This window comes from Daucus carota, chromosome 9 (assembly GCF_001625215.2).
Source record: "Daucus carota subsp. sativus chromosome 9, DH1 v3.0, whole genome shotgun sequence".
Lineage (NCBI taxonomy): Eukaryota > Viridiplantae > Streptophyta > Magnoliopsida > Apiales > Apiaceae > Daucus > Daucus carota.
In genome coordinates, this window is record NC_030389.2 from 37,003,728 (window position 1) to 37,018,068 (window position 14,341).

At 32.3% G+C, this 14,341-nt stretch overlaps 1 long non-coding RNA gene across 3 annotated transcripts; it reads right to left on the minus strand.

The window, feature by feature from the left end:
- Positions 1-10,364: 10,364 nt before the first annotated feature.
- On the minus strand, positions 10,365-13,769 carry LOC108202268 (uncharacterized). 3 transcript variants are annotated; one of them, XR_001803051.2, is made up of 4 exons: positions 13,585-13,769; positions 13,010-13,160; positions 12,399-12,460; positions 10,365-10,716 (listed from the first exon to the last, which is right to left on the minus strand). It is a non-coding gene; the product is annotated as an uncharacterized LOC108202268 (long non-coding RNA). The 3 variants fall into 3 exon arrangements; XR_001803050.2 differs by having other exon boundaries at positions 13,010-13,225; XR_010287356.1 differs by lacking the exon at positions 13,010-13,160 and having other exon boundaries at positions 13,585-13,753.
- Between the last annotated feature and the right edge of the window lie 572 nt (positions 13,770-14,341).

A 14,341-nucleotide genomic window follows, 5' to 3' on the forward strand; every position in this document is an offset into this window, starting at 1 on the left:
GCTCAGCCCTATAAGTGATATCCTCGATGTCTGTTTTGACATCAAGTTAGTCAATAATTCTAGATCATAAACATTTTCAATATATAGTATTATGCAAATAGATGATAGGTTTGTTAGCGCCTATAAATATAATCAATTTTTCCTGAGGTGGCATTATACAATGCTTTTCTATCTAATATATTTATTTTAGGATTATAGTCCGGCCGTAACGTGGTTCTTGAATTATGAAATGTGAAGGGCCATGCTTTTGTAGAATATTTATTGTACACACTCGTGACCACAACCTTAAGGGACAAATCTAGTTATACACACTCATCCCCTCCAACTTTGGAGAAGTGTATATATTTATATTAGCCCACATATGTCAATTTAAATTATTTTTAGTTTCCTTAAACATGTACTACTATAAATATATTTGTTGTCTTGACAAGATGGCTCATATATATTATCAACTAATTGCACTCTAATTCATCATGGGATATCAAAGTTGAACAACTTTGGCAATTAATGATTTTTTTTTCCAACTAAAGAGAGTGATATCGAATTCTCTCCAACTTTAGAAATATATATTCCTAGTCACTAAATATTTGAAATTAATTAGCTATATTTTTATTTTTTACAAAATACTAGCATTATGAATATAAATTTATATTAAAATACAAACAAATATTTATTCCAAACAAATATATATTCGAAGATATTGTCAAACATCATACCACATCTTAAAAATCGTGCAGGCTGGTAATTAAAATGTCATCTTGAGTTAGAGGTTGCCGAATATTGGTGGGGCTACATCATATAACTAACATCTTTTATGTCTATTTTGACATCAAGTTAGTCCATTGATTTCAGATCATAAATATTTTCTATATATAATGTTATTTAAATAGATTATACATTTGCTAACACATAAAAATCAAATCAATTGCCTCTATGACAACAATGTACATGGTGGCTTTTCATGCTAATGTGATCACTGTTTGTCCGAGTGGGCCCCGGTGTGCCTAGTCCGGGCTGTTGGACTTGGACATGTAGTTTGAAGCCTGGGCGAACCTTGAGTATGTGGGCCCAAATGGATACTCTTATAGGGATGAGGGTTTGGTGATGTGGACGGTGATGTTATCATATGAGGGTTTGGTGATGTGGTCGGTGATGTCATCAGTGATATAGTGAGATTTTTTTGTGGGTTTGTATTTAAGTCACTACTTTTATTGTATATTTTTATGTTATTTCATAATAAAAGTTATTAATTAAACACACTTTATATGGGAAGGTTCCAAATCTTAATAAGAAAATTAAGACCAAAAAATTGTAGGAAAAATATTAAGAAATTAATATAGCGTTCAAATTATTTAGTATATTAAAAGAGTTTTCAAACATAAATATTATCCAAATTCTTATTTTTTCTAGTAATTAATATATTATATACTATCAACCATATTTTATTTACATATCTCTAGCTAACCTATAACAGTAAAAACAATATCAATTTGTAATGAGGATTGAATTTTCTAGTTAGTATATTTAATATATATAGGGTGTATATATATATATATATATATATATATATATATATGAGATACTATTATTTTTTTGTCCTTCCTATCCTTTCGCTACATCCATTTTTAACTCCTATATAAGTATTGTATCTTTCTAACATTTTTATCTCCAATTTTGTTTACTCCTCTCTCAGATTAAGCACACCTCTTTTCCTTATCTCAATTTAATTTATCTATAAGGACCTACTTTTCTCCATCTCTTTCTAGTTTGTATATCTCTCCAATTGAGATCCTTCTTTCGGTGCATCTCTTTTTAATTTTGTGCATCTTGGTATAATTTGTCCTTCTCTTGAACAAGGACTTTCTTTTCTCCATCTCTTTCTAGTTTGTATATCTCTCCAATTGACACCCTTTTGATTTGTGCATCTTGGTATAATTTGTCTATCTCTTGAATAAGGACTTTCTTTTCCCCATCTCTTTCTAGTGTGTATATCTCTTAAATTGAGACTCTTTTTTGTGTGCATTCATTTTAATTTGTGCATCTTGGTATAATTTTTTATCTTTCAACCCCATCTTTTCCTTACATTTCCTTCTATCACTATTACATTAAAAAAAATGGTTCCAATTAGACATGTTGGTCGATCAGCCTCCAGATCTCAAGTTTTAAAGAGTGACTACTTCAAGGAAGGAGATCTAGTTCTTGTGAAGGCTTTAGGCTACCCTGCCTGGCCTGCTAAGGTATGTTAAGATCTTTCAATTTACTTTGTTAAGTGTAGTAGAAAAGTGAACTTAGTGAGATTAGTTTTAATTTGATTTAGACTTTCACTTTTATGTGTAATTGTTAATTGTGCTTTAATTACATGTATTTGAATAACAAGATTACATTAAAAAGATGGAATCATTATTTTTTTATTTGGAAAAATTGATCTTAATTTTAATTATTCTTGTTATGACAATCTGGTTCTAAACCTCAAAAGTTTATAGAATTTCATTTTGTTCAAGATTAATGTTTATTGAATTAAGTAAGAAAGTGTGATTGATGTAATGGGGCCTACAATATTTATTATTTTATTTATTTCATTTATTTGATTTTTTATTATTTTATATATAAGTGTATTTATGTAATAAAAGATTCATTTACACTATAATAAAAGAGAAAAGTAATTCATGATTTAAAATTTTGAGTTTCTATATATGAAAAACAAAAAATATTTTTTAAGATATTTTAATACTGATTAATATGCAATATCATTGAAAAAGATATGCAAATTAACAATTTAGTTTCTCTGATTTTAATGTAAAAATAATAATAAGAATAAGTACAGTTGTTTTCTATATCAAGTATATTTGAAAAGTATCTTATATATACTTTTCCTGAACATTATGTTCCCAAAAGATATGCAATTAGCATATAACGGTGAGACTATAGATTGTAGTGAGCAACCATACAGTTCTGTTGATAAATCAAAGTAACATTATTCAATCCCTTCTCACAAGAGCTTGTCATATTTGTTCTTCTTTCTTATTGCTAGTATTTTGTTTTGCAACTTATTGTACTAATATATATAGAGATATAATCCATGGTTTTGACTTTCCAGATTAGCAATCCTGAAGTTTTCAAAAGAACCACGGATAGCTACCGATATTTTGTTCAGCTATTTGGTACAAAAGAAGTGTAAGCATTTTATACCCTACAGGCTTAATTTGTTCTAATGTTTGTTGATTAAATTACATAGGATACACACAAGAAAAAATAACATGATTGAGTTTAGGCATGAGTACTATACATATATATATATATATATATATATATATATATATAAAATAGAAACAATTGTAAAACTACCCAATGGTCTTAAGGTCTTTACTTTCGGTCAATTTCCACATTTGTTCTTCTTTTCATCAATGCCTTCAAGACAATGATACATAGGTACACTTAAGTTAGTATCTATGTCAATTCTACTTGCTTACACTACTCACACATTTGTTCTTCTTTCCATCAATGCCTTGAAGACAATGATACATAGGTACACTTAGGTTAGTATCTATGTCAATTCTACTTGCTTACACTACTCACAGTCCATCACATTTTTTAACATTTGTACTTCAAGTGTACTCCCAAAATGAAATTTTTTTGGACCATATATTTATGTGTATATTCATACTTAGATTTACGATTATGATATATATATAAAGCGTTGGTGGTGCAGCCTACCATCCAATTTCCTAACATAGTTTTTCCTTATATATTTCTTGAGTTAGTTTATTAATTGATTTTTTTATCCACAGAGCATTTGTTGCACCTTCCGATATCCATCAATATACTGGTGAAATAAAGATCAGACCTCGAGGCAACTCAAATGTATTTAGAAACTTTGAAAAAGCTTTGAGAGAGATTAACGAGGCATATGATAGAAAGAGGAAATCACAGGTCAAAAATGCCCAAACTATTTCAAGGTATACTATTTAAGGCTATTTGTAGAAGGTATTGTTTTTCCCTCATGAGCTATATGTATATATATATATATATATATATATATATATATATATATCATTTCCTCTCTCTTGAATAGATTGGAAAAAGGAAAAGAAGCTGCTCCAGAAAGCCAAAGTGCCGTGTCAAAAATTGAGGACTCTACTCCTTCTATAAGGAGTCTTATTGAACTTGCTAAGGAGAAATCAAAGGGACCTTGTTTTAAAAGACTTAAGCAAGATGATTCTCAGACTGCTATCATTGCTTCTGTTCAGCCAACTACTGATTCGTCTACTAATCTATTGCTCAGTACTGACACAAATGTGGTACGTGACGCCTTTAAGGATATAATTACTGAACTTTCAAACAAGAGAAAAATTATGCATCATGCAACTTCTGTTGCACTCAAGTGTGCTCGAAATGGAATTGCCAGTGAGGTAAGTACCACTACTACTATTATTATGTGCTTCCATATCACATTATCATTAAATATATCTTACCCGGCCGATTCACTACTTTACATGTTTTTACAACCTATTCTAGTGTGGTAGTATGAATGATGAAAACAAATATTTATATTATTATAGTGTCAACTTTTCGTTATTCATTTAAACTGATTTGGTGATCCAGGATTAGATGTTTTAACTATGAAGTCAGATAGGTTGTTGGATTAGTTTTTAATTTGAAACAGCACTTAATTTGGAACTTCCTGCTTTGCTTAAGCTATAGCAGTTGTAATAATATACTTTATCTGATAATAAATCATGTTGTCAACAGGTTATTGAACTCATTATGGAGAATTTGAAAAAGGAGCAGAGTATGCAACGCAAATTAAATTTGTTTTTTCTTGTGGATTCAATTATGCAACGTTCACGCAGGCACAGAGGTAGAAACACCACTATTGGATATAATAATTATGTTTACATTGCTTTGTGTCTTTGCAACAGTAATTGTTATGACTGTTCTTTCTGTTTATTAACTTGTCTATCTGAATTCGGTAATTCTAAGATATTGTATGGCATGTTTTATTGTATGTATGATTTGTACAAATAAAATTATTACCTTATAATTTTGTAGACACCAGAGCCTGTTTTGTCTCCATCATCCAAAATGAGCTGCCTCACATGTTACGAGCTGCTGCGCCTTTAGATGTTGGTCCTCAAGATATTCATTGGCACTGCGCTAAGGTATTAATTGCTATAATGATTTGGTAGAATAATTTTCCAACTTCGTCAGATGCTCTCTAAGTACAATCCAAACTCCAGATTCTGCGTTTATGGATTGAGAGGAAGATTTTACCAAAATCATATCTTCAGCCCTACGTTGATGGTATTGATACTTTCATTAAATATCCACCTCTAAGTGACAAATCTCTAAATTCTCAAGCAAGAGAGATTGATGGGGTTCTTATTGAAGAATATGGCAGGTCAGAAATAATAATTTATCAGTAACCACTTTCAATATGTATTGTTTCCTCGTATATTATACATGATACTACTAAATATCTTGGCCTTATATTCAAATGAAACTTATTTTCTTGGTTTTTGCTGCAGCAATAATTGGCTTTTCTTACCTGGCCATTCAGTGACACAACCCTTAATTGAAGATGGAAATACTAATATTGCGTGTAATCCAGATCTCCACCTCGAAATTGAAGTCGTTTCCTTATATCAGAAGGATAAAAAGGAAGGTTTTGGGAAAGGCACTCGTTTGGATTCGACCGAAAGAAATTCACCACCATCACCACCTGATTCTCCTCCTCTAACTCCCCCTTTGCCTCTTTCACCTATGCCCCCACTTCCCCCAAATCCCCCCTCGCCACCTCCTCCACCACCAAATTCTCCTCCTCCAACTTCCCCTATGCCTCAACTCCAACCTTATCCCCTACCTCATGTTCCAATTAGATCATCACACCTGCGGAGATCTCAACCTCCAATTCTAGGTAATCTTCCATTTTCTAGAGATCTTAAATATTACTTTAACTGATAACCCTAGCTAGTACTTACACTTTTATAAGTACATTGACATTGTGATTTATATTGTTGAGCAGGACCATGGGGTCACCCCATGATGCATCATGGACAACCCCCAACATTTTATTACTCTTGGAGGCCAACCTAATCTGTTTGGAAGCTACTTGTTGATCATTTGTCTGCTCTATCTTAAGCATATTTGTAGTATTTCTAGAGTCCTCCAGAATCAATCTGTTAAATTCCTTACAACTTTAATGTACTATATGAGTTAATTTAATTTATACATAAAATTGTGTTATTTGCAAAAAATAAAAATATGTCGGAGTTCGTACTAATTCTTCTGCAAGGCATTCTAAAATGCATCAAACATCTATGTGTACCATCATTCTTTTTTCTTTAAAGTTCATTGTCTGACTTGGAAACATGCAGTTTTGCACCCAAAACCATAGCATACTTATGGTCCCATATTTGTACCTTCGGGAATTTATTGGTATGTGTGTCTATATATATATACATGCAGTGATTCAAGTGAGAAAGTTTTGTTTGTGAGATTGGTTGTTCTTCACTTTCTGTGAACAATAATTTTGGAGATTTTTCACTTTTTATATGTTGTAAATTTACTTTTTTATGTTGTACGGATAAAACATCACCATCACCGTTTAAAAAGTTATCATGTAATTTAATACATGAATTTTTTTTAAGTGTTTCTGAAATGGTGTCTTTTATTGCGAGATGTGGGATCACGTCTTATATGAGTTCACCACTCATGGGGTTTCTACCTCCAGGCCGCATTACCCTGCCAGGCATTCGCTCATATTGCCAAAAATTCCCCAATGCTAATTAACTCACATAAGAGTTTGGGCCATGTCTCAATCTTAGTATGGTTCATTATCCTCGAAAACGAGCTAGCAATCATGGCTTTATTCATGAATTGAAGAACAAAGGTTCTTTTAAGTCAATGATAGAGTAATGTCATGGAAAGTCATAACCATCAGTATTAATTCCAGCTATATCTTTTTCAAATTCCTGGAAATCAATATTAGGAAGAAAAAGAATATGACTCTTATTAAATTTCAACGTCTCTATAAAATTTGATAAGAATTTTTTTTTTTACCATTTAAATGGATGGTGCATTTGGTTGAGGGGTTTGCTCAACAGATAAAAGTTACTCTCAGGATAATACACTGAGCTTCCCCAAGAGCTCACCTTGATAGGAAGGTGTAGCCCTTTGATCCACCTCGGGTTGTAGTATGTTCCAAGGGTTCGTTGTTTGCGGACAATGCCACTTAACCAACAATGGTAAGTACTTTTTTTTATGGATCCTATTTAAATATAGAATAATTAAGTTAGAATTCACTATATTTGTTTTTATTGTATGAGGAATTTATCATGAACCCATTGATTTATGCAGTGCTGGTGGATTGGCGGTAGGACTTGCTTCGATTTGGACCTCGATTTGATTGGACGATAATAAGTTTTTTTATAAGACAAGAAATAGATTTTGAGTCGTGGACCAAAATGGATTATAGCAGTAATATAAATACTATGCTTCAAATAATAAATACTAGAAAATTTAAAAAATTGATTAAAATGCTATTTTTTCTCTGATGAAGATTCTTTGAACCGACCATAACACTTAGGGAGCTCCCCACTGAATTTATTTCATTTCTCTCCTTAGACCATTTGTAGTTGTCCCACCCACATCCTAATTTGATTCTTTCCTAGAAAATGTTTCTACCTCTCATGTCACATTGTTTTGTTGACGATCAGTATCTCTACTCTTAGATACTAGATAGTTACAAGTCTTAGAGATTTTGCCCCCAAAAAATTATAACAAGTACCTACATGTAAGACAGATCCTGGAAAAAAAATAGCTAGAAGGATGGATAATAAAAGGCTTAACACCTTCCATTCTTATTTCTTTTTTGCTAAAAAATATATGGCCTACTAACTCATATTTTTATCACTCTCTTGTATCTAATATATCTATTCTAAGATTTTTTATTTTTATTTTGAAAAGCAAGGATTTCATTGAAAAGATAAGGATTACATGACATACCAGAAGAAACTAGATAGAGCCTACATACAATACACAGAAGAAAAACTAATAGTGGTGAGTGGAGGCATGAGTGCCATACATATATTACCAAACTCTAAAACAGAAATAATTGTAAAACCTAACTGAATGGTCGTAAGGTCTTTACTTTTTGTTAATTTCCAAATTTGTTCTTCTTTTCATCAATTCCTTGAAGACAATGATATAGAGGTAAACTTAAGTTAGTAGCTATTTAAATTCTACTTGCTTACACTACACGTCAATCCCTCATATTTTTATCATTTATAATTCGAATGTGCTCCCAAAAATGAAATTTGTTTGGACGATTCATGTGTATATGCATACTTAGATTTACCATTATGATATATACATAAAGCTTTTGTGGTGTAGCGTACCATCCAATTCCCTGACACAGTCTTTCTTTTATATTTCTTGGCTTAGTTTATTAATTGATTTTGTTTCTCCACAGAGCTTTTGTTGCACCTTCTAATATCCATTAATATACTGGTGAAATAAAGATCAGACCTCTAGAAAACTCAAATGTATTAATAAAATTTGAAAAAGCTTTGAGAGAGATTAACCACCCATATGATAGAAAGCGGAAATCACAGGTCAAAGATGCCCAAACTATTTCAAGGTATACTATTTGTAGTAAGCATTTTATCTCTCTCATGGGATATATATGTGTATATATATATATATATATATATATATATATATATCATTTACTCTCACTTGAATAGTTTGGAAAAAGAAAAAAAAGCTCTCCAGAAATCCAAAGTCCAAAGTGCCGTGTCAAAGGTTGAGGACTCTACTCCTTCTATAAGGAGTCTTATTGAACTTGCTAATTAGGAGAAATCAAAGGACCTTGTTTAAAAGACTTCAGCAAGATGTTTCTCGGATTGCTATCGTTACTTCGGTTCAGCCAACTGCTGATTTGTCTACTAATATATGTGTCGTGCAACTTCTGTTGCATCCCATTGTGCTCAGAATGAGATTGCCACTGAGGTAATTAGTACCACTACTACTATTATTTTGTGCTTCCATATATCATTATCATTGTATATATATATTTCCCGATTTATTAATTTACATGTTCTTATAATTTGTTTTAGTATGGTTGTATGAAATTATGACAATAAACATTTGAATTATTATAGTGTCAACTTTTCGTTATTTCATTTAAAATGATTTGGTGAACCAGGGTTAGATTTTTAACTATGAAGCCCTATAGGTTGTTGGATTAGTTTTTAATTTGAAACAGTACTTAAATTGCAACTTCCTGCTTTGCTTAAGCTATAGCAGTTGTAATAATATATTTTATCTGATGATAAATCATGTTGTCAGCAGGTTATTGAACTCATCATGGAGAATTTGAAAAAGGAGCAGAGTATGCATGGCAAATTAAATATGTTTTTTCTTGTGGATTGAATTATGCAACATACGTTCACACAGACGCAGAGGTAGAAACACTAGAGAATGCACTGTTGGATATAATAATTATGTGTGCATTGCTTTGTGTCTTTGCAATAGTAATTGTTGTAACTGTTTTTTCTGTTTATTCACTTGTCTATATAAATTCATTAGTTCTAAGTTATTGTATGGCATGGTTTTTGAATGTATGATTTGTATGAATAAATAACACTACAAGACCGCCAAAATCAGTCGGAAATGAACAAAATCGGTCGGTTTTGAGGTCATTTCCGACCACCGACCGACCGACCTCGTCGGTCCCTTTAAACCGAGTCGGAAATGACGTATCGGTCCGAAATGAGGGATATAACCGACCGATTCTTTTGGTCGGAAATGTGTTGCCATGTCCTTATACACGTGGATTGTGTCAGATAAATCTGGCCCACCGTTGACGTGTCATACACGTGGATTGTCTCAAAACCGACCAATGACGGTCGGAAATGTGTTGGTCGGTAAAGAAGTTCGTGGCTCAGCTGTGGGGCCCAGTTGTAAAACCGATCACACAGTGGTCAGAAATGAGTTGGTCGGAAATAATTCCAGTGTCCACTTCTGGGAGCTTCTGGGCTAAAACCGACCACCCAAAGTCATTTACGACCGCATGGTCATTACCGACCGCCTTGCTTTGGTCGATTTTCTGGGCAAATTGCTTACCACAACCGGTCGGTTTTAGCTTTAGTGGTCGGTTTCCTGACTTTTAAGATATGAATTTGGTCAGAAATGTATAAATTTGGTCGGTTTTCTGAGTTCTTGTTTACCATTCTTGGTCAGAAATGAGCAAATTTGGTCGGTTTTCTGGGAGATTTTTTTTTAAAAAAATGCAGTATTTACATTATAAACTATACAATATCCCTGTTATTTTTCCAAACCAACAATGCACATACAATATCCAATTTCAAACCCAAAATCAAGAATCATATCCATTAAAATTCAGTACGACATAATTTAAAAGCCAACAAGCATTCATATATTTACAAAAGAACAGTTATAAAATTCAGTATGACATAAATGTTACAGCTGAACAATCAGCCAAAAGCCAACAAAAGCCAACAATCATATACATTACAACTGAACAATTAAAAGCAAAAAACAATGTTTTAACAAAAGCAGCATCCCTACCAATAATGCATCTAGCTAGGTAGCTTCATTTCAATCTTCCTCATCGCCATCACCATCATCATCCCCATCAATGTCATTTTCCGAACTCTCACCATCGGTGACATCCTTAGTTGCCTCCGCAATTACCTGCAATAATTGGAAAATTTATATGCCATCACCATATATTAAATTATAAATGCATTAGAAAATTAAACAAAAAGTGAAATGAAGCAGATACAAGGCAAAACAAATATGATATTACTTCTTTTTTTCATAATTTTCGGTAACTTTTTCTTTTTTCAAAGCTTAAAGTCAACTTCTAGTACCATATGTTAACTCCTGCTTAACTGACCAAAGAGGTAATCAAAACAAATGAGCAGATTTGAATGCTCAGCAAGTAATACAAACCAGGTTAAAGGGATGAACAAGAATATCGGCAATATATGATATATTGATGAAGAAAGATAAATGGTAGAAATGTTCAGATTTAATGAAGTAAATGAAGCATTCCGGGGAAATCAACTACATAATTTTGGAATACAAAGTAATTTCTGGTCTGTTCACTTTAAGTTCTCTGCACTTTCTATTTTATACTCTTATATATGCATTTCATTGTCACTTGATATATATGCAGTATATAAACTATTCCATAATGAATTAATGATAGTTCGTACATCAGTTATTAGTTACTATGTTGTTTATCTACTGATTCCTTTTGATCTTCTTAGCTGTAAAGCACATCAACACGATGGCAGAAATAAAGCTTGCTCTGATCTTGACAGGTGACAGACTATATTTGTAATATCTTTTTGGAATATATTTGTATTTTTCTTTTGCTTTTGTCTACCAAAGCTAAATTGAATTGCATATACATGTCCTAGCTAATAGATATAATAATTATTTATTTGTACTACCGTCAAAAATTCAGTTCTAATTCACAAGTAACTAATTGTTTCATTATCATGGAGCCAATGTTTAGAGTTGGAATCTTTTATAAGGTACCCCTTATAGATTAGCCGTTTCACAGCTAATAAAATTGATTTGCACCTTGAAAATTGAAAAAATAACATACTGCAATGTCACTTTATATAGTGAGAAGGTTAGAATTAAGCTGCACAGTGGTAGCAATGGGCATGGTTTTGACCGGTAATTTCTCAGATCATAAATAACAGAGTTCACTCATCAAGGGGACACAACCAACGTTTGAATGTGTTTATGGTAAGATTAGACTCGGAATTTCAACTGTGTCAACTATATTCTGCGACTTTAGTCTGTGTCAACTGTTAAGGGTTAAGCAGTGAGATATGACATTATATAATAAAGAAGATATTATGACTATTAGAAGAGAGCATGGGGGGAAAACAGAATGCAGAAGTCACCATATTTTTCCTTAGAAACTAGGCTTGATAACAATTAAAAGTGTCGTCTTTGTTAGTTTTAATTGTCAATTTGTAAATGCTAAACATATATAATACATGATATGCATATTAAGCCCTCCTTAACACTTTTACAGTTCTAACAAAGGTGGCAACTTGTCACAAATGATATAATTTACACATCTCATATCCTCTGCCAGGGAAATTTCTATATTCTCAGATATTATATTTTGACACTAAGGTTAATTATATTCTTAATGATAGAATCATATTATTCTACAGATTAACTCTTCAATCCCAACTAAGGACTTTCTATTGAGGAGTGTGTACGTAGTAAAAAATATGACTATCATTTTACGCCTTCATTACACCCTCGGGGTTAAGGAGATATAGTAACTTAATTGTTGATATACATGGTTACACGGTTTACAACAGGGGAAAAACTTGTCATACCTGTGACTCTCTTGCAAGTCCTGCACTTGTCGTCTTAGCACTGTTGTCTCCCTTTCCCATAACTATAAGTTGAAGTATCAGAATCAAGTCACACGATTTTAATCAAGGTGGCTTTATGATTATCAAACTTCATTAGTCTCAGATTTATGCTTAGATGTGTATTACATTGTGTGTGAGATCCATATTTAATCCGAAGTGGTCTAGTTAATTCGTCCTTCTCTGTCGTGCATCAGTATATAGACTAACTTGATCTCAATTCTCAATACTGTTAATACAGGATTGCTTGGATGGTCACAAAAGTAACTTAAAAGTTAACTGAAAATTGGAAAGAAGAAATTGTAATTATCTTTTTACATTTCAATATGTGATCAGTTATACAACCGAGTATTGTGGAATCAGAATATAGACACAGACTAGAATTTAGTGCGAAATATGTGCCTCTTAAATGCAACTAAACATACTAGAATTTTAATTCCACACTTCCCAAATAGGTCAATGTGGGTAAACGAGACACAAAATAAGCTAGACCTAGCTATCAAGTTGCCTCTACGTCTAATGAACTATGTGTCAATGATATGTAAAAATAGAATCAGAGAAAGTGATGATACTACCTTTGTGATGTGATTATGCATCTGGACCTTATCAATACCCGATCACAACACAAATTGAAGTCTTTAGACGTTGCAGAAATATACCTATACCGCTGTGTCCTCTCAGTTCTAATAGAGCCCTACTCCCATGATCTCAAGGCTCTATTAGTAACTTGCAATCATAATGATCGTAGTAGCATTTAACCACAAATTCTGATCGTAGTTGTAAATTAAGTACTAAAACACACACACAAACAGAGCAAGCTCATGACAGATTAGGCCAAATACAAAAACAGAGCAAAAAAATCATATAAACAGATCATAAAACTAAAACAACTAAACTTCATCCAGATTAAAGCAAATATAAACATATAGGAACCAGATTAAAGCAAATTACAACAAATCAGAGCCAAAAAAAATCAAAACCCTAAAATAAGCATAGTGTCCAGAGAGAGATACGACCATAAACTATACATATAGAGTATAAACTATAACACATGTATAAAGTATAAACCCTATGATAAACCCTAAATTAGGCATATAGTGTACAGGGAGAGAGAGATACACAGAGAGAGAGGCGGAGAGAGAGAGCTTACAGAGAGAGAGCCGAGAGAGAGCGTAGAGAGATCAGAGAGACGAGACCAGAGAGAGGAGAGAGCTGGGGGAGATAACTGATCGAGACGGTGGGAGGGTTTTAATCAAAATAAAAGAGAACGACGCCTTATACACGCAAAACGCCGTCGTTTAAGCTGGGCGGGGGTTTTAACATTTCGTGAAAAAAGAACCCGGGAAAGCCAAAAATAAAACCTCACTCAGAATCGAACCCGCAGCACCTGATTACCAAGTACAGTGCTCAACCATCAGACCATCCACAACAATAAGTTAAATTTGAAGGAACTTATATATATACCTACCTTTATTTTACAAAATAAAATAAATAAAAAATCAATTTTCATTATAATATTCCGTCAACTAATGTTCAAAATGATTAATTTTAAGGACCAATATAAGTTAAGTAATTATATTCATATCCGTACGGTTGGATCATTTAAATTAATTATTTATTTTCTTAAAAAAAATAACACTACGTTCATATTTAAGTATAACCTAACATTTCGCTATTATATCTCAACAAATAAAATCCTATTGACTTGATTTTTGGTATATAACTACGATGAATACTTAATTTACGATCCGTACGGTTGGATCGCCTAAAAAACAAATTTAATTTTTTATAAAAGAATAACCCTACGTCTATATTTAAGAATAAAATAATATTTTTGTTATAATATCTTAACAAATAAAATCCTATTGACTTGATTTTTGGTATATAACTACGATGAGTACTTAATT